Here is an 18,924-nt window from a genome sequence, read left to right on the forward strand (position 1 = left end):
TCAGTGAATAGAGCACCGGCCCTGGAGTCAGGAGGACTTGAGTTGAAATATGGCCTCAGACCCTTAACATCTCACAGCCTTTTGACCTTGGGCAAGTCACTTAACCCCAACTACCCTCAAAAAAGCAAAATAATAATAATACACCTCTTTAGCTATCTTTTGATTCAATGATTTTATTGTTAAGAATTCATCCTGTTAGTGATATTAAGAATAAAATATGTATAGATTCAAATATATTCATTGCATCATTATATTCAGTTGAAAAATGGGGCAAGCTAAATGTCAATCAATAGGGGAAATAATTAAATAAATTACATTATAGATTACTGAATGTAATACTATAATGCAATCAAGACCAACAATTATGATAAATACAAAGAAATTCAGAAAGAACTTTATGAAATGATTCAAAACAAAAGAACAAGAGTAGTTATCATGTGAACAGCAAGATTCTAAACTAGACTAATCAATTTCTCCATGTCACTTCAATTATCCAACCATCCAAAAAATTATTGTGTGGCAGATGTGTAGTAATCCCAACTAAATTCATATATCAAAAGAGAATACTCTGACAAAACTATATCAATAGAACTCTAATCATTATAGCAATCACTCAGAATGCCTACCATATCAAACTCCAGGTACCAGTGTGTTCATAGTGAAAGAAACACTTTGGTTTATGTAGACAGACATATAAGGATGTCTTTTCCTTAGAATTCTACTGGCATGACTCCCAAATCTATGCCTGTACCTTAAAAAATGTCATATACTGATGCTGCCTATCCTTAGATGACTGATATTGAGGACAGATGGTGGTTTTGGAAACATTAACATTATAACACAGATTGGGCCTATAGTAGAGAACTCCAAAGTTGGAGAAACATTACCAAGAGCACCACCTTGTTCATTCCCCACCATACAAAATGTGAAGTTAAATGATTAAAAGCACACACACACACACACACACACACAGGAAGAAAGGGAGACTATCCATTGCAAGAGTCAGAGTATGAAGTTAAGAAAGAGAGTTAGACCAGGATTTTAGCAAAGGAGACTAAACTTGAGGTGAGGTTAGTCTCCCCACAGATTATTGTGAATAAAGACAAGGACATAGACTAGCCACCAATGGAAGGAGGCTTAGGAAACATTAGCACTCTTTAGGAAAATTATGTACTGATTTGGGGGGCGGGAGGATGGTGCAGGAAATGAATGATGGAGAAATACTTAAAAAGGAGGAAATGTCAAAAAATTTAAGAGAAAAGTATCAATAAATGCCCAAAACAATAGCAGATAAGTGAATCAAAAGTTTCCCCAAACTAGAAGATAGGATGAATAGTAGATTCTCAAAGAGAATATAAAACTCTATTTATGAATATTATTTTTTCTTGGTTTGCTCTTTAATTAGATTATAAAAATTATGCTATGTTGATTCTTGAGATTTTTTAGCTCTTTCTCTTGCTAATCTATCAGCTTCTTCATTGCCTGCAAACCCTGAATGACCAGGAACATGAATCCATTTAATGTCTATGTCTTGAATAAGTGTATCAAGCTTAACAAAGTCTTCTTTGTTAATGACAATTTTTCCTGTGCTTGTTTTCCAGCCATTTTTCTTCCAATCTATAACCCAACTTGTTATACCATTTATAGTAAACATATTATCTGTGTAGAGAACCAGTTTACTGATGTTCTGATTCTTGGCTTGTTCGATTGCTTTGCAGGCAGCATGTATTTCTGCTCTTTAGTTTGTCGCCCAGGAAGTCTATCACCCACATTTAGGGGATGGCTTGGCCCCCAATAAACACCAATTGCTTGTTCGAGTTTTCCTCCTCCCATTACTGGAGCAGCAGCCATCTGTGTAAACCACAGCTGAATCTCCCATGTAAGAAAATGTTTCATTGCTAAGTAAAGGTACTTAGTCTGTATTTTGTTTTGTAAGCTTTGTACAAGGCTCTTCCTCTTCATCTGATGACTCACAGGGTCTCTTGTGTGGTTTCACTTTGGGGTCTTGTGTGTCACTTTTCTTTTTCTGCCTGTTGAACAATCAGGGCTTGCAGTATTTCGCTCAAAGGCCCAAGCCTCATCCTTGGTAGCAAACTTCTTGAACCTGACAACAGGGAATCGGTTTACTTGTGCTTGACATTCACTCCAGGTGGGGAACACACCGGTCTGGCGGCCCCTTCTCACGGTGTAGAACATGGCGGCGCTCAGAAGACGTGCGTGCCACAGCGGTGAAGGCACCCAAGACAACTCTGGAGACGGCGGACCGGAGCCTCAGCATGGCCCGCTCTGGGGCACAGGGGACATAGCGGCCGAGGGGAGGGCGCTTCCCGCACTCGGGGCAAGAGAGCTATTTATGAATATTATAAGACAAAGGAAAGTGAAGGAATGGTTGATGAAGGACAGAACTCTAGGGGATAGCAACAGTTTATAAAACAAAAAAACTTCAAAACAATTCAAAAAAGAAATGCAATTTATGGGAGAAAAAAATAGGAATGAATACAGGTCAGAACATAACAGCTCGTTATTTATTTTTAACATATCCTTTTTTTTACATTTTGTATTAAAAATTATTTCCCTCCTTCTAGTCCTTCCCCCACCCATTTAGCAGGCAAGCTTTGTGGTATCAATTATACATGTGAATTCATGCTAAACATGTCCATAGGAAACATTTTACTTAAAAAATGGAAAAGAAAAATAAAGAAAATTTTAAAAAAATGTATCTGGAGACAGAGCCAAGATGGCAGGGTAAATATAGGAACTTTCCTGATCTCTCCCCCAACCGCTACAAATTCCATTAAAAATGACTTATAAACAAATTCTAGAGCAGCAGAACACATGCAAAAAGATACAGTGAAACAAATTTCCAGGCCAAGACAACTTGGGAAGGTCTGTAGAAAAGGTTGTTTGCACCAGGTTCAGTGAGGAGCACAGTCTAGCACATGCCATAACAGAGCAATTTTGGTCCCAGCAAACAGGAAGCAGGCTTCAGAATGACCAAATTAGTGGCAGCAGTGGCAATTTCTTAACCTCTCTACTCAAAGACAGTAGAGAAACTTGGAAGGTCAGCAGGAATGATTTGTGGCACCTGAAAGAGGGTGCAGCCCAGTCGAGCACAGTACCAGCACAGCCGAAATCTGGGTCACAACCCTTCCCAGGGTTGAAGTCCTAGGGTGAAGAAGACCACTAGAATACCACAGCTTGTAGCCACAGTGGAGGAGGGACTATACTCACAGTTCCAGTGCAGAAAAGATTGCTGATGATTGCTCAAACACCAAAACATAGGTCAGGAGGGTAGTAAACACCTCTTCTTAGATCACATCACATTGGATAAACTTAAAACTTATAGGTCCCTAGAAGTATGTCTGAAAACTGCTGCATAAACCCCTGAAACTTGGTACAGTGCACCCTCCAACTGAGCAGAGTCCTATTTTAGCAAAGAATGAAAAGTCAACTAATAGGCTGGGAAAATGAGCAAACAATGGGAAAATATCTGACCATTGAAAGTTAATATAGTGACAAGGAAGATAAAAAAAAAAAAAAACACTACTTCCAAGGCCTCCAAGAACAATATGAATTAGTCTCAGGCCATGAAACAGCTCAAAAAGATTTTAAAAAATAAGATAGGGGTGGAAAAAAGATGGTAGGGGTAAAAGCAGGGCCTTGCTTGAGCTCACCCCCAAACCCCTCCAAATACTTGTTAAAATGACTCTAAACAAATTCTAGAGATGGAGAACACACAATAAGAGAACATGTGCCGCACAAGACATCCTGGAAGGAAGACAGTAAGGTCTGGGAGTGGAGTGTAGTCTGTCATGGGCTGTGCCAGGGACAGATAGAGCTAGAGTAAGCCTCAGGGGACTGAATCATGGGTAGTTGTGGAATTTCTTGACTTCTCAACCCGCAAATCCTGAGGACATCATGGAAGGTGTGTGGGTGAACTCTGTGGAACATGGATGAAAGAGGAGAGCACAAGCCAGTGCCAGCCCCAGGGTGGTGGAGGTGGTTTTGGTGGTGGCAGCAGCAGCAACAGCAGTGCTGCTTCTGAATCTCTGGGCCCACAGACAGTGTGGGATGCAGAGGTTTATACAAAACACCAGAAGCCTGGGACAGTTCACCCACCATCACGCCCCATCCCACCCCCACTGAAGCAGGATTCTGTCTTGACTGGGAGTTAGAAAGTCACGTATTTGACTGGGAAGATGAGCAACCAATGTAAATAAACAAAGTCATACTCTAGGATCTTAACTTGGTGACAAAGAAGATCCAAACATAAAACTAGAAGAAGACAATAAAGTTAAAATCCCTGTATCAAAAGCCTCCAAGAAAAATATCATTTGGTCACAGACCCAGGAAAATCTCAAAAAGAATTTTGAAAAGAAGTAGAAGAAATATTGGGAACAGAAATGAGAATGATTCAAGAAAATCATGAAAAATATGTAAACAGCTTGCTAAGGGAGACCCCAAAATACCATAGAAATACCATACACCTTAAAATAGATTAACTCAAATAGCAAAAAAAGGTCAAAATAGCCAATGAGGAGAAAAATGCCTTAAAAAGAAGTGACCAAATGGAAAAGGAAGTCTGAAAGTTCAGTGAAAAAAATAATTCATTGAAAATTAGAATGGAGCAAATGGAATCTAGTGTCTTTATGACAAGTCAAAAAACAAAATACATAAACAAACAAATAAAACAAAACAAAAGGAATGAAAAGAAAAATAGATGACAATGGGAAATATCTCAGTGGAAAAACAACAGACCTGGGAAACAGATCCAGGAGAGATAATTTTAAAACAATTTGACTGCTTAAAAGCCATGACCAAAAATGAGTCTAGCTATCACCTTTGTTTGTTTCTGTGGTTGTTTTTTGTTTGTTTGTTTGTTTATCTTTAGTTTTAAACATTCAATTCCAGAAGTTTTAAATTTTCTTCCCTTCCCTCCCCAAGATCACTCACAATCTGATATGGGCTCCAAATATATATTCCTATGAAACATTACTATTTTCACACTAGTCATATTGTACAGAAAAAGAACAACAAAAGGGAGAACCCATGAGAAAGAAAACCTAAACAAAGCAAAGAAAAAGAAAACAATCTGCTTCACTTTGCAGTCACACTCCATAGTTCTTCCTCTGAATGATCAGGGCATTTTCCATCCTGAGTTCTTTGGAATTGTTTTAGGTCCTTGAGTTGCTAAGAAGGACTACGTCTATCAAAATCAGTCCCTGCACACTGTTGCTGTTTCTGTGCAAAATTTTCTCCTGGTTCTGCTCACTTCACTCAGCATCAATTAATGTAAATCTTTCCAAGTCTTTCTGAAGTTCATAATTTTTAATAGCACATAATATTGCATCACATTTATATATACCACAGCTTGTTCAATCATTCTCCAATTGATGGGCAGCCCACGATTTCCAGTTCTTGCACACCACAAAAAGAACTGCTAAAAACATTTTTTTTTAACATGTGAGACTTTTTCTCATTTTTATGACAACTTTGGGATACAGCCCTAGGAGTGATATTTCTGTTTCAAAGGGTATGCATATCTGAATGGCCCTTTGGGCACAGTTACAAATTGCTCTCCAGAATTATTGGATCAGTTCACAACTCCACAAAAATGCATTAGTGTTCAAATTTTCCCTCATCTTTTTCAACATTTATCATTTTCTGTTTTGTCATGTTACCAGTCTGATAGGTGTGATGTGGTACCTCAGAGATACTTTGATTTGCATCTCTCTAATCAAAGTGATTTAGAGCATTTTTTATATGACTATAGGTAGCTTTAAGTTCTTCCTCTGAAAATTGCCTGTTCATATCTTTTGCCCATTTATCAAATGGTGAATGAAATATATTGTTGTAAATTTGACTCAGTTCTCTTTTCATTTTAGAAATGAGGCCTGTGTCACACACACTATTTGTAAAAAAAAATATTTCCCAGTTTTCTGCTTCCCTCCTAATATTTTTTTCATTGGTTTTGTTTGTGCAAAAGCTTTTCAATATAATGTAATCAATCTTATCCATTTTGCATTTTATAATGTTCTCTCTGACTTGTTTGGTCATAAATTCCTCCATTCTTCATAAATCTGAAAGATACACTATTGTTTGCTCCCCTAAATTTTTTTAGTATCAGCCTTTATATCTAAATGTTGTATCCATTTAGACTTTATTTTTGTATATGGTGTCATACCATATGCCCAATTTCTGTCAAATTATTTTCCAGGTTTCCCAGCAGTTTTTGTCAAATAGTGAGTCCTTATACCAAAATTTGGGGTCTTTGTGTTTATCAAACAGTAGATTGCTATAATAATCGACTACTGTGTCTTGTGTCTGCAACACAATCCACTGATCTACACCTCTATTTCTTAGGCAGTACCAAGTAGTTTTGCTGATTGCTGCTTTGCAATACTATTTAAGAACCGGGTATGGTTAAACCACCTTCCCTAGCATTACTATTTATTAAGCCCCTTGATATTCTGGACCTTTATTCTTTCCAATGAATATTTTAATTTTTATTGCTCTCTAAAATATTTGTTGGCAATTTGATTTGTATGGTACTGAATAAGTAAATTAATTTAGGCAGAATTGTCATTTTTTATTATATTAGTTCTGGCTACCCATTAGCAAATTATGCTTTTCCAGTTGTTCAGATATTTTCTTTATTCGTGTGACAACTGTTTTATTTTGTTCATATAATTTCTGGGATTTTTTTTGGGTCAGGTGTACTCCCAGATATTTTATAATGTCTACAGTAACTTCTCTTTCTATCTCTTGCTGTTGGACCTTGTTGGTAATATATGGAAATGTAGATGTTTTGTGTGTTTTATTTTATATTCTGCAAAATTGTTAAAGATGTTTATTATTTCAAGTAGTTTATTTATTTGATACTCTAGGGTTCTCTAAGTATATAATCATATCATCTGCAAAGCATGTGTGTGCATAGAAGTGCACAGGCAAACACAGATGCACATACATGGACATATATTTACATTGTTTGTATCTATGTTTTATTAAATATACTTTATTTTTGAACTTGTTTTCCTTATCAAAATGCAAGTTCTTTGTGAGTCATGATTGTTTCATTCATTGTTCCATGTATTCATGGCATCTAGTACATTACATGGTAGGTGACACTTTTGTTTTTAGTGATCAGATGTAACTATTACTAATTTGCAATAGATTCTTGGTTTCTCTTCTGTCATACCTTACATTTATTGGCGGCCCTAAAGGAAATTAAGCATTTATTTTTAGTCCACAAGTTTCATATACATTATTCTTTTCTTCCTAATTAAATAAAAAAAAATTGTCTCTTTTTGAGCATAGATGGTGACAAGTTCATATAAGTAGAAATGTGAGGGATTTCATTGTTATGTCTGAATTGACTTTATGTGGATGTTTCATTCCCCCCCCCCCCGTTTATAGGGTGGTGTAGCAGCAAGCACCCAAAGCGTCCCCAGGGTTTGCTGCCAACACAGGTTCTTGGATCTGCTTTGATAAAGGAAAGCAACTCAAAATGGGTTAACAAGCTTACTTTAATCAGGCAAACATGTATCATTTATCTAGTTCAGAGGAAAGAGGTCAGCACCCCGAACTTCAGAATATACAGACAGAATTATCAAGACAGAAACAGATCAAGTAGATTTCAAACTGTCCAACCATGACATCCATACCCAATCAACATCTGAATTTCAACATCTGGGTTTTTCAAACTGGGGGGCGGGGGGAGGCTCTCAACAACGGCTTCCCAGAATCCAGATCAAATTACAGAACACTTCTCAAAGTGAGCCCCAAAACAAAGCTACACATCAGGGCTTATATAGCCTTCTCCTGGCTCAGAGAAGGTAACAACCTTATTGACTCACTGCCCATTGAAAAAGTATCTACTGAAAAACAAGCCTCCCACCCCAGGCTCCAGGTGCACTTTAGCCTAGGGGCAGGGAAGATCTTTAAATTTACATTCCCATTACAGGTGCATTATATGTGCTTACAGAATCATTAACTAATATAATTTGTCTTTAATTCACATAATCTGTTTTATTTGAGCATGGATCAATTTAATGTCACATAATGTTTATTTGTGGATCAAAACAGCTTTGCAGTACACCACAATAGTAAAAGAAAAGTGTTAGTTGTAGTAACCATTCCTTTGACCATATAAGAAACTTCACTCCCTTTCCCTTCCCTTTAGGCTTTCTGAGAATGAAATGCTTGATCTGACTACTCTCTTTCCTCTCCAATCTCAAACCAATAATTGGTCCAGTATTAGATTATTTGCATGACACTCTTTGTCCCCCAAATCACTGGACATATTCTCATATAACAAAAAAAAATATCTTGTTTTGGTACTGTTAATTTAAGGATATTTACATATTTCATCACACAAAAGAAATCTTGACCCATAATAAAGTTATTGTAGATTAACTAATCACTAATAAAATTGAAAACAAAATTGATGTATGAAAGACTATTTAGACATTAAATAACAAGAATAAATACTCACAGAATTCAACATGTGTTCCATGGATCAGTTTTTCATCTATCTTTATGTCTATCTCTGTCTAGACATTTCCATATCTATATCTAATCGATATCTATATCTATATCATATGTCTCTATCTCTACCTCTATCTCTATCTACCTCCACCTCCACCTGTACCTCTACCTCTACACCTACCCCTATACCTAAAACTACATCTATACCTATATCTGTATCTACATCTATTCCTAGATTACATCGACATCTGCATCTATATCTATCTACATCTACATTTACATCTAAAACTATATGTATACCTATATCTATATGTGTGCCCATGTATATATTGTATACACATATATACACGTGTGTCTTCACATAAACATATATGATATATGTTTATATATTAATAGATATAATGATGGGGTAGATATTATATCTATAGGAATCTATATAGATAAGTAGTGGCTTCCTTTCATATATCTGTATTTGTAAGCAACTCAGTATCTTTTGTGCAAACATAGATATGTATAATATATTACACATTATATGCAAATGCATACAGATATATGTATGTATACACAAATGCATGCACACCCACCCACATATATGCTTGCACCACTATCTTTCTGTTTTGATGCACATATGTGATTTCTTATGTATTTCTGTTACAGAAATTCTGACCATTAATTTAGATTAACATATTTTTTTTTTTTACTCTTAGGCAGTTTTCTGATTTGGAGAGGTTGTAACAAAAAACCTCTGGTCACCTTAGCTATTTTAAGTTAAATGGAAAATGTTGGCCCATAACAAAGTACCTCTCTTTGAATTTCAATGCTTTTAATTGCTTAGAAATTATTACTTGATGAATTGACCAAGTATTTTTTCTCAGCATATTTAATAAAACCCCTGGTTTGTCAGTCATTCTTGGAATTATCCTTCACACCTGTGCTTCCCCATTTTGTTCCTCAAATACTTCATTAGACTTTCCTACAATTTAAAAAAGAATGCTAGCTACTGCATCCTAAAGGTGTTTAAATGAAGTCCCTTAGTAATCTGGCATAGAGACTGTCAGGATTTATTCACTTGAATATGTCTGGTAAGTTAGTTTAAGTCATCCATCAGCATTTTATTCTTAGTGATTTGTCATGAGTATAATAAATGAGAAAACAGCAACAAGAACTCATTTAGCCATTTTCCATGTGGAAAAGTTAAGAGAGGACTTTAAAATTAGAATGTATGCTCTAAATTATTCAATTTCTCCACCACTTTTCTCCCATCTCACTCTTTATGTGTTTAGTGGTTGTGTGTCTAATAAAATGCAGTGGTAGGTTTTCCTTCCAAACTCATGCCAATATCTGTATGAAAAAAAGGAAAACAAGGGGAAGGAAGTTGGAAACACCCACTTTTAAAAAAGGATGGGATCAAAGTAGAGAACAGAACAAGTGGGAAGTGGGATAGGAGGGAGGGAAATATAGAGTCTCTTAGAATATATTTACTATGTTAATGTTTTGCATTAGCTACACATGTACAACCTGTACTGAACTGATTATCTTCCCAGTAAGGGTGGGTGACTAGGGAGAAAGGGAATGAATCTGGAATTCAAAGTTTTACAATCAAATGTTTAAATCTATACTATTTTACATGTAATTGGGAAATAAGATATAAAGGCACTGGGACATAGAGGTCTACCATGCCCTACTGGAAAAGTTGAAGGGGGTATGGGAGAAAATATGGGAGAGAACAGATTGGAGGAGGGGATGTCCTGTGTGACTGCTACTTTGGGGTGGTGGGTAGGGGAAAAACGGGGAGAAAATTTGCAACTCAAAATCTGTTGGAAATGAGTGATGTAAATCAGAAGTTAATAAAGAATTAAAAAATGGGAAAAAAAGAAAAACAAATAAGCCGTTCAATCATACGCTATATAGGAAACTTAATAAAATAAATTTTTACTTCAAATTATAATTTTCTCAAAAAAGAAACATCTATTTATGTTCATATTTCAAAAGATTAAATTGATAAATAAAGCATTAATATTTAATGTATGTTTAAAAAAGTTACTTTTCCTTAGGAATTTATTATGTCATGTATTCTTTCAAGTCTAGTCAATGTGTAAATAATTTCATGCAGTGTCATTTATAATGCTTTACAACAGGTTCAGAGAGCATTATTTAGTAGATATTTGAAAATTGTGTCCCAGAAACAGGCAAAAACACACCTGATAGTGATTAAATTTTAAAAGCCACTTTGACTAATCAGTTTTTGTTAATTTATTTCTATGTTGCCTCAAGTCAAAATACTACTGCAATTTCATATCCATATAACTTTTCAAAAGGAAATAAAATATACTATCAAGCAAACTACTTCAACAAATAGAGTGCTGAGATATAGTAGTAGATGTTGTGGGGAAAGAAAATGGCTCTTTGATCAAATACAGTGTGTCTTTTTGTAATAGTTAGATCAACTTGAACTAACTGTGGTGGGTCTGAGGAACCAGTGATAGATTTACTGCTTGATATCTTTTTGAGATAAATATATATGAGAGGGGTGGAGCCAAGATGGTGGAGTAAAAGCAGGAATTTGATTGAGCTCACAACCCGACTATCTCCTAATACCTGTAAAAAATTACTCTGAAGAAATTTTAGAGCTCCAGAAGCCACAAAATGATAGAGTGAAATACACCTCTAGCTGAAGTCAGTCTGGCAAACTAAAAGGAAGAGTCTATCACACTAGGCTAGGAGTGGAGCGCAGTCCCATGAGAGCAACACCAACACAGATAAACTGGAGCACACCCCAGGCAACATAATCATTCACAGTTATGGTGGTCTCCAGACTTCTAAACCAATGAATGACAAAGAGAAAGTAAAAGGTCAGTGGGGAAACTCTGCTGGAACTGGGTGAGAGAAAAGCATGGTCAGGTCTTTGCCCCCAAGGTGACGAGGGTGGCAGAGGTGGAAGTGATGGCAGCAGTGGTGGTTGTGGCATTGGGGTGACTGCTTCTGGAACTCCAGGCCCACAGATAGTGGGGGGAACAAGTGACTGATCAGAGGGAAATTACAGGAATCTCTTTGTTGCCACTGAGAGAGAATTCTCTTGCTTTGCCCTGCTTGCATTTGGATCACAAATTTGGGTGGCAGTCCAGGAATAAGAAGGAACACTGGTATAGCAGAAGTTGTGCTGACAGTGGAGGGAATCCTCCTTATAGCTCTGAGGCAGGTGTCTAGAAGTAACTCTGACAAGAGTTGCACAAACTCCCAGAAATTTGGGACACAGCAATCTCCAATTTAGAAGAAGAGTTCTACATTGGGAAAGAGCTCAAAAGTCAAGTAATTGACTGACAAAATGGCAGAGGAAGAAATATCAGATTGTAGAATCATTATTTGGTGACAAAGAAGATGAAATCATAGAACCAGAAGACAAAAAAATCAAAACTCCTGTATCAAAAGCTCCAAGAAAAATATGAATTCGTTGCAGGTCATGGAGGAGCTCAAGAAGGATTTTAAAAATCAAGTAACAGAAGTAGAGGAAAAATTGATAAAAGAAATGAGTGATGCAAGAAAATCATGAAAAATGAGTCAACAGCTGGCTGAAGGAGACCTCCCAAAATACTGAAGAATATAACAACTTAAAAAATACACTAACTCAAATGGCAAAAGGAGTCCAAAAAACTGATGAAGAGAAAAATGCCTTAAAAAGCAGAATTGGTCAGATGGAAAAGGAAGTCTAAAATCTCACTGAAGAAAATAGTTATTTTAGAATTAGAACAATGCAAATGAAAGCTAATGACTGCATGAGAAATGAAGATAGTATAAAACAGATCTAAAAGCATGAAAAAAATAGAAGACAATGTAAAATATCTCATTGAAAAATCAACTTATCTGTAAAAATAGATGCAGGAGAGATAATTTTAAAAATTATTGAACAACCTGAAAGTCATGCTGAAAAAGGAGCCTAAACTTCATCTTTTAAGAAATTGTCGAGGGAACTGTCCCTGATAATCTAGAAGCAGAAGGTAAAATAGGAATTGAAAAAATCATCCAATCACCTCTTGAAAAAGATCGATCCCCAAATGAAGACTCCTAGGAATATTATATCTAAATTCCAGAAAAGCTAGGTTAAGGAAAAAAATACTACAAGCAGTCAGGAAGAAACAATTTGACTATTGCAGAAACACAATGAAGATAACAAAATATCTAGCAGCTTTTATGTTGAGGGATAGAAGGTCTTGAAATATGATATTCTGGAGGTCAAAGGAGTTATAATTAAAACCAAGAATCACCTACCCAGAAAAATTGAGAATAATATTTGAGGAGAAAATTTTGAAATAGAGAACTTTCAAGCTTTCTTGATAAAAAGGACAGAGCTGAACAGAATATTTGACTTTATAATACATGAATCAAGGGAAACATGAGACAGGAAACAGGAAAGATAAATCAGAAGAAACTTACTAAAGTTAATCTGCTTGCGTTCTTATATGGAAAAATTATATTTGTAAAACATGAAACTTTTTTTTCAGTATTAGAATAGTTGAAGGGGATATCTAGCTATCTAATATGTGTATGCATTTATATATGTGTATATATGTGAATATATGTATACATATACAGAGGTATAAGGTGTGGATGTGTATATATATATGTGTGTGTGTGGGTGTGTGTGGGTGTGGGTGTGTGTAAGTATGTACATATGTATACATAGACAGAGAGCACAGGGTGAGTTGAATATCAAAGGATGATTTCTAAAAAAGTAAAATTAAGAGGTGAGAGAAGAATGTATTGGGAGAAGGAGAAATGCAGAGAGCGAAAGAACCCTATAACAATGGAGTGGAAGAACAAGGAGGAGAAAAGGAATCAGTCAACCTTACTTTCATTGGATTTGGCTTAAGGAGGGAATAACAGTAACACTAAATTGGGTATCTTACCCTAGAGGAAAATGGGGGGGGGGAGGAGTATAAGAAGGGTAGAGGACAAAACAAATGTTAAAAAAATGTTTCTACATGTAAATGGGGAATAAGATATACAGGCAATGGTGTATAGAAATCCATCTTATCCTACCAGAAAGTAAGGGGAAAGGGGATATGTTGGAGATAGAGGGGCACAGAAGAGTGGAAAGATTGATGGAAGGGGTAATCATTATGCTTGCCATCTTGGATTGGGGGTAGGGAAGAGATGGGGACAAAATTTGGAATTCAAAATCTTGTGGAAAAGAATGTTAAAAACCAAAATAAATAAGAAATTTAAAGAAATAAAAATAAAAATAATGAAATATATCTGAGCCAAAACAGGATAAGACATGAATACTGTACATAGGTAGAAAGTTGGGTATTCCCTATTGTATGTCCCATTATTTGTTTCCCTTGGCATCTAGAGGACTATTTTATTTTTTTATAAGGTCTATAAAATTAAAAAAAAAACTGCTTAAATTGATTACCACAGACTAGTTTCCAGTGGTCTCTTTTCATGGTCAGAGAGATGAACCCTTTGATTCCATTTTTTGTTGAAAAATCTTTCCTTAGCAATTTGAAGCCACCTTCATCACTGATCTGTGGATCATAGAATCAAGTACACTGAGTTGCCATTTCTGATTCTAGTATTGAAGCTTTGGGACCTGATTCTAGTCATGTAGGATAACAGTCCTAGGGCCATTCCAAATATTCCAGGAACATGCAGTTATTTCCAGAAATAATGGCATGGCCCTTTCCAGATGATCTTGATTGCTCTCATTGGCTATTGATACATAACTACTGATTAGAAGTTATATGTTAGAAAAAAAAAATCAATGTGTTCCTTAGCCCTCTTTTCCTGTCTGCAGTAAAATATGCCAGGATTTTTCAAGCTGCTTTAAAATGATCTATGGGGAGAAGTCTTCACAAAGAGAGACTCATCCTAATATCCATCCTGTCCTCAAACAGCCACGAGTGCAAAGCCATTAAAGTGCAAGCCAGAGCTTGAATTTGTGCTAACTTTTTATGCTTATTCCTTCCTTATCTTACAGGAAAAAGCATCTATCTTGAGATGGACATGCACAAGTTTGGAAGCAGCTTTGTTAAGTTCAAGGGAATCTCAAAGTGCTGGGTTGGATAGGATTGGAGTTGAATGAACAACTTGCTTTTATAATCTCTTCATGAATTTCTACTAGATATATTCAAGCCTAGAAAGTTCTCTATGTTCAAATCTGCTTTTTAGAATCTGTGGTTCCTATCAAATTTTCAACTTTTGCAGGAGTACCTTTCCTGTTCTTCCCAGTTGCTAGTGTCTTCCCCTCTTAGAGTTTTTTTCCTTCTACTCTGTATGTATCATATGTAATATATCTAAACATACATGGGTACATATATGCATATGTGGTTGATATGAGAAAAATCAGTTGGTTTAATTCAAGAATATATAGAAGAGATATGTAATAGAGACAATACAATTTTGAGGTTGCTTAAGATTCTATTTTCAAAGTGTCAGAAAGAGGGGAGAATATCAATAAAAATATTGGATGTAAGTATTATTCCCTCAAAAGAAATAAAGATCATTGTCTTCCACTGACCCATGAGATTACCATATCTAATGCACTCACACACATATATTTGGAAATATACATAAATTAATGTATATGAAAATATTATGTTCATATAATATAGGTAATTTATTTTATTTCCTATCAGTTCTTTCACTTGTATTTCCTCAAATTCTTTAACCTGATCGGCTAATTCCAATGATTTAGGTAAATAATATCAAATATCAAAGATTCAATTTCTTCCTTTTCCTGGTTACTTTAATAACAGCACTCAGAAGACGTTTTATTTTATCAAGACAAGTTCTATAATTATTTAAATTTAAGTTTTCATATTTCAAACTAATGCTGATTATGAATCACTTTCTCAAGTTAAATAAATTTAACATTTAATCTTTTAGGAAAATTGTACCTGTGCATTTTTTTGACTTTACAATTTTTTTCTTTTGTTTCTCAATGTTAACACTAGATTACGAGTTCACTGAATAAGAGCTATGATGGATTTTAGTGATCATCAATTTTCATTTAAAAATAAAAGTGAAACTCAATGAATCGTTATCAATATAAGATGTTCAATTGTGAATGAGAATTTAAATCAAACAACATTTCTTACTTGTAGGGGATTTATTTTCCTTTTAGATGTCACAAAAGGACAATTATTTCTAAATCTTTTGTTTTTAGTTAACTAATGCTAAAGTTCTTACCAATATATGTATTTAATTTCAAGGAATAGCGTATGCTGCTATCTATGTACAGTGTAGGCTGCAACGTTTTACTTCATGTACTGATTAATAAAATAATTTTGAGGTTAAATATAAATTCTCATCTTCATTTTGTTTTATTTATTTATTTGTTTATTTATTTATTATTTTGCTTTATGGAGAGGGGAAGATAGGGCAATTGGGGTTGTGACTTGCCCATTGTCACACAACTAATTTTGTGTTAAGTGTCTTGAGGCTGGATTTGAATGCAGGTCGTTCTGACTCCAGGGCCAGTGCTCTATTAACTGTGCCACCTAATACCCCCTCCCTGTTTTCAATTTTGATGGTATAACAATAAATACAACCCTAATTTATATAGAATTTCTCTTTTCCTTTTGGCTAGTTTAAACTTATATTCTTAAGTATCATCAGCAACCCTAAACTTTGCATATCAAAAAGAATCAAAAATAAGGATTATATATTAAAAAGTGAGCTTCTTTTCTGTAGCTAATTTTTTTTTTTCTTTTGGAGGGCAGTTGGGGTTAAGTAACTTGCCCAAGGTTACACAGCTAGTTTTGTGTGTGTGTGTGAGTGTTCAGTGCCTGAGGCTGGAACCAAACTCGGGTCCTCCTGACTCCGGGGCCAGCACTTTTACTCACTGTGCCACCTATCTGCCCCTGTAGCTAAATGTAAATATACATTAAACATATAAGTAATAGCATTTTTCATTTTGGAAAAATAAATCCTTCTGTATTTAAAATAAAAGTTTCCTTTTTTATTTTAATGTTCAATGTGACCTAATTGATTGAGTCAAATTACATAAATTATACAGATTATAATCCATATAATCATGCTTTCCCTTTCTATGGAACTCCTGTATATCCTCCAAAAAATGTATCACATAAAGTCCCCCCAACGTTTATGGGGAATTCCTTTAATACCATTTTAAGTTCTGAACTGTCTAATTTCCCATCTTTCACTAAAGAAGACCACCATTTAACCCATACACACATGATATGTGTATGCATGTGTGTATACATATATGTGAAGGTATACACACTTACACACATACATATATACACATATATGTTCATATGCATATTGTGTGTGTATATATATATGTATATATATATATATATCAGTTCTTTCTCTCTCTATCTTTTTTTTTTTTTTTTTGCTTTTTGGAGGGGGGACAGCAGGGCAATTTGGGTTAAGTGACTTGCCCAAGGTCACGTGGCTATTAAGAGTTAAATGTCTGAGGCTGGATTGTCAGGTCTTTCTCTTGAGGTGAACAGCATCTTCCTGGATAGTTCATTTTTTCCTTCTTTTTTCTTTTCTTTTCTTTTTTCTTCTTTTCTCTTCTTTTCTTTTTTACTGTTTCTTTATGAGTCATGTAGTCAATACTTTCCATTTGCCCAATTCTAATTTTAAGGAATTATTTTTTTCCTTAAGTTTTGGAACTTTTTTTATTAGGTCAATTTTACTTTTTAAGGAATTCTTTTCTTTGTTGAATATTTGTATGTATTTTTCCATTAGGCAATTTTGACTTAGAGTTTATCTGTTAAAAGGATTTTTCTTCCCTTTTTATCATTTGGCTAATTTTTTAAAATAAAGGTATTATTTTCTTCCACTGTTTTTTGTATCTCATACAAAGCTGTTGAAACTTTTTTCATAATTTACTTGCATCAACTCATTTCTTTCCCTAGTTCTTTCTTTACTCTTCTTTTTTAAATTTTTTTTGAAATCCTTTTTGAGATCTTTTGAGAATTCTTTTTAGGCTTGTGTCCATTTCTTATTTTTCTTTGATGTTTTGCATGCAGCTACTTTGATTTCATTTTCTTCTGTGTTTGTGTCTTAATCCTCCCTGTCTTTATATCAACATTTTATGTTCATGTATTTTGTTGATCTTATTGTCTATCACTTTTCATCCAATTTCTTGACTTTTACATAAAATGCAGGGTGTACTTCCCCAGTTAGAAGTTAATTTTAGTACTTAGGAACAAACAGGTGATAAGAAATGGAAGTAATATTGTAATCTAGGGTTTCTGACTCCAGATCCGATGGCTGTCTCAAATCCAAGTGCCTCCCTATCATCTGAAGCCTTTCTGGGTTTGCTTCTACTTTTATATCCCTAGTTCATATTTTGTGTCTTTTGCATTCTCTACATTCCAAGCAAATTATCACTTAATTTCCCTCTGCAATCTTTCTTCTCCAGATATCCTCTTCTGGATCTTCCTCATGTTTATACACTTCAAGTTTATTTTCTCCTCATTTCTACTTTTGAAATCCTTTTTCTTTAATAACTAGTCTAAATCCCCCCGCTTCCATTTTACTGACCATAAATTCTGCAGATCAAAGTTAAGCCTTCCTTTCCAAAAACCTCACAGCACTTTGCCTATACTTCTCCTTTCCATTTCTATATTCAGCCTCGTATTATGCTGATTAATATACATAGTCTTCCAAAGGGGTTAAAGAAGGGAAGAAAGAGGTAGAATATATGCCAATTAAAAACTGGATGGGGGCGGCCAGGTAGCCCAGTGAGTAAGAGCACCGGCCCCAGAGTCGGGATGACTTGGGATTGAATCCAGTCTCACACACTTAGCACCCACCCAGAAACACCTGACCGTGTAACCTTGGGAAAGTTGCTTAACCATTATTGCTTAGGGGTAAACAGGTAGCCCAGTGAGTAAGAGCACCAGCCCCAGAGTCGGGATGACCTGGGATCAAATCTGGGCTCAGATACTTAGCACCACACCCAGAAATAACTGGCCACGTAACCTTGAGCAAATTACTTAACCCCAATTGCTTTTTTTTAAAAAATGGATGATATTTTCACTCTCATGTTGTGTTGTAATTTTATGTTTATTTTTAGTTTACATCATTCTTTTCCCCAAGATTTTGAGTTATAAATTTTCTCCTCTTCTTTCCCCTGCCTACCACCCCAAAAACAACTATCTCACTGTATACTCCTTCCCTCAATCTGGTCTCTCCTATATCCTCCCCCATTCCTCCTCTGACTTTCTGGTAGAGCAAGATGGATATCCATACCCTCATGCCTGTATCTAATATTTCCCATTTTCATGTAAAATAATAATTAATAATAATAATGATAATATATTAAATATTGGATTTTAAAAGTTTGAATTCCAGATTCTTTTCCTTCCTCCCTCATCACCCACCCTTGATGGGAAGACAAGCAATTGAATATAGCTTGTACAGAAAATACTTCCATAGTGGATATATTTTAAAAGA

At 35.2% G+C, this 18,924-nt stretch overlaps 1 pseudogene; it reads right to left on the reverse strand.

The window, feature by feature from the left end:
* Positions 1-1,375: 1,375 nt before the first annotated feature.
* LOC138142763 (ribonuclease H1 pseudogene) lies at positions 1,376-2,278 on the reverse strand (annotated as a pseudogene).
* Between the last annotated feature and the right edge of the window lie 16,646 nt (positions 2,279-18,924).

Source organism: Petaurus breviceps, unplaced genomic scaffold (assembly GCF_028583685.1).
Source record: "Petaurus breviceps papuanus isolate PSGF00001 unplaced genomic scaffold, PetGlider_PUasm1.0 90603, whole genome shotgun sequence".
Taxonomy (NCBI): domain Eukaryota; kingdom Metazoa; phylum Chordata; class Mammalia; order Diprotodontia; family Petauridae; genus Petaurus; species Petaurus breviceps.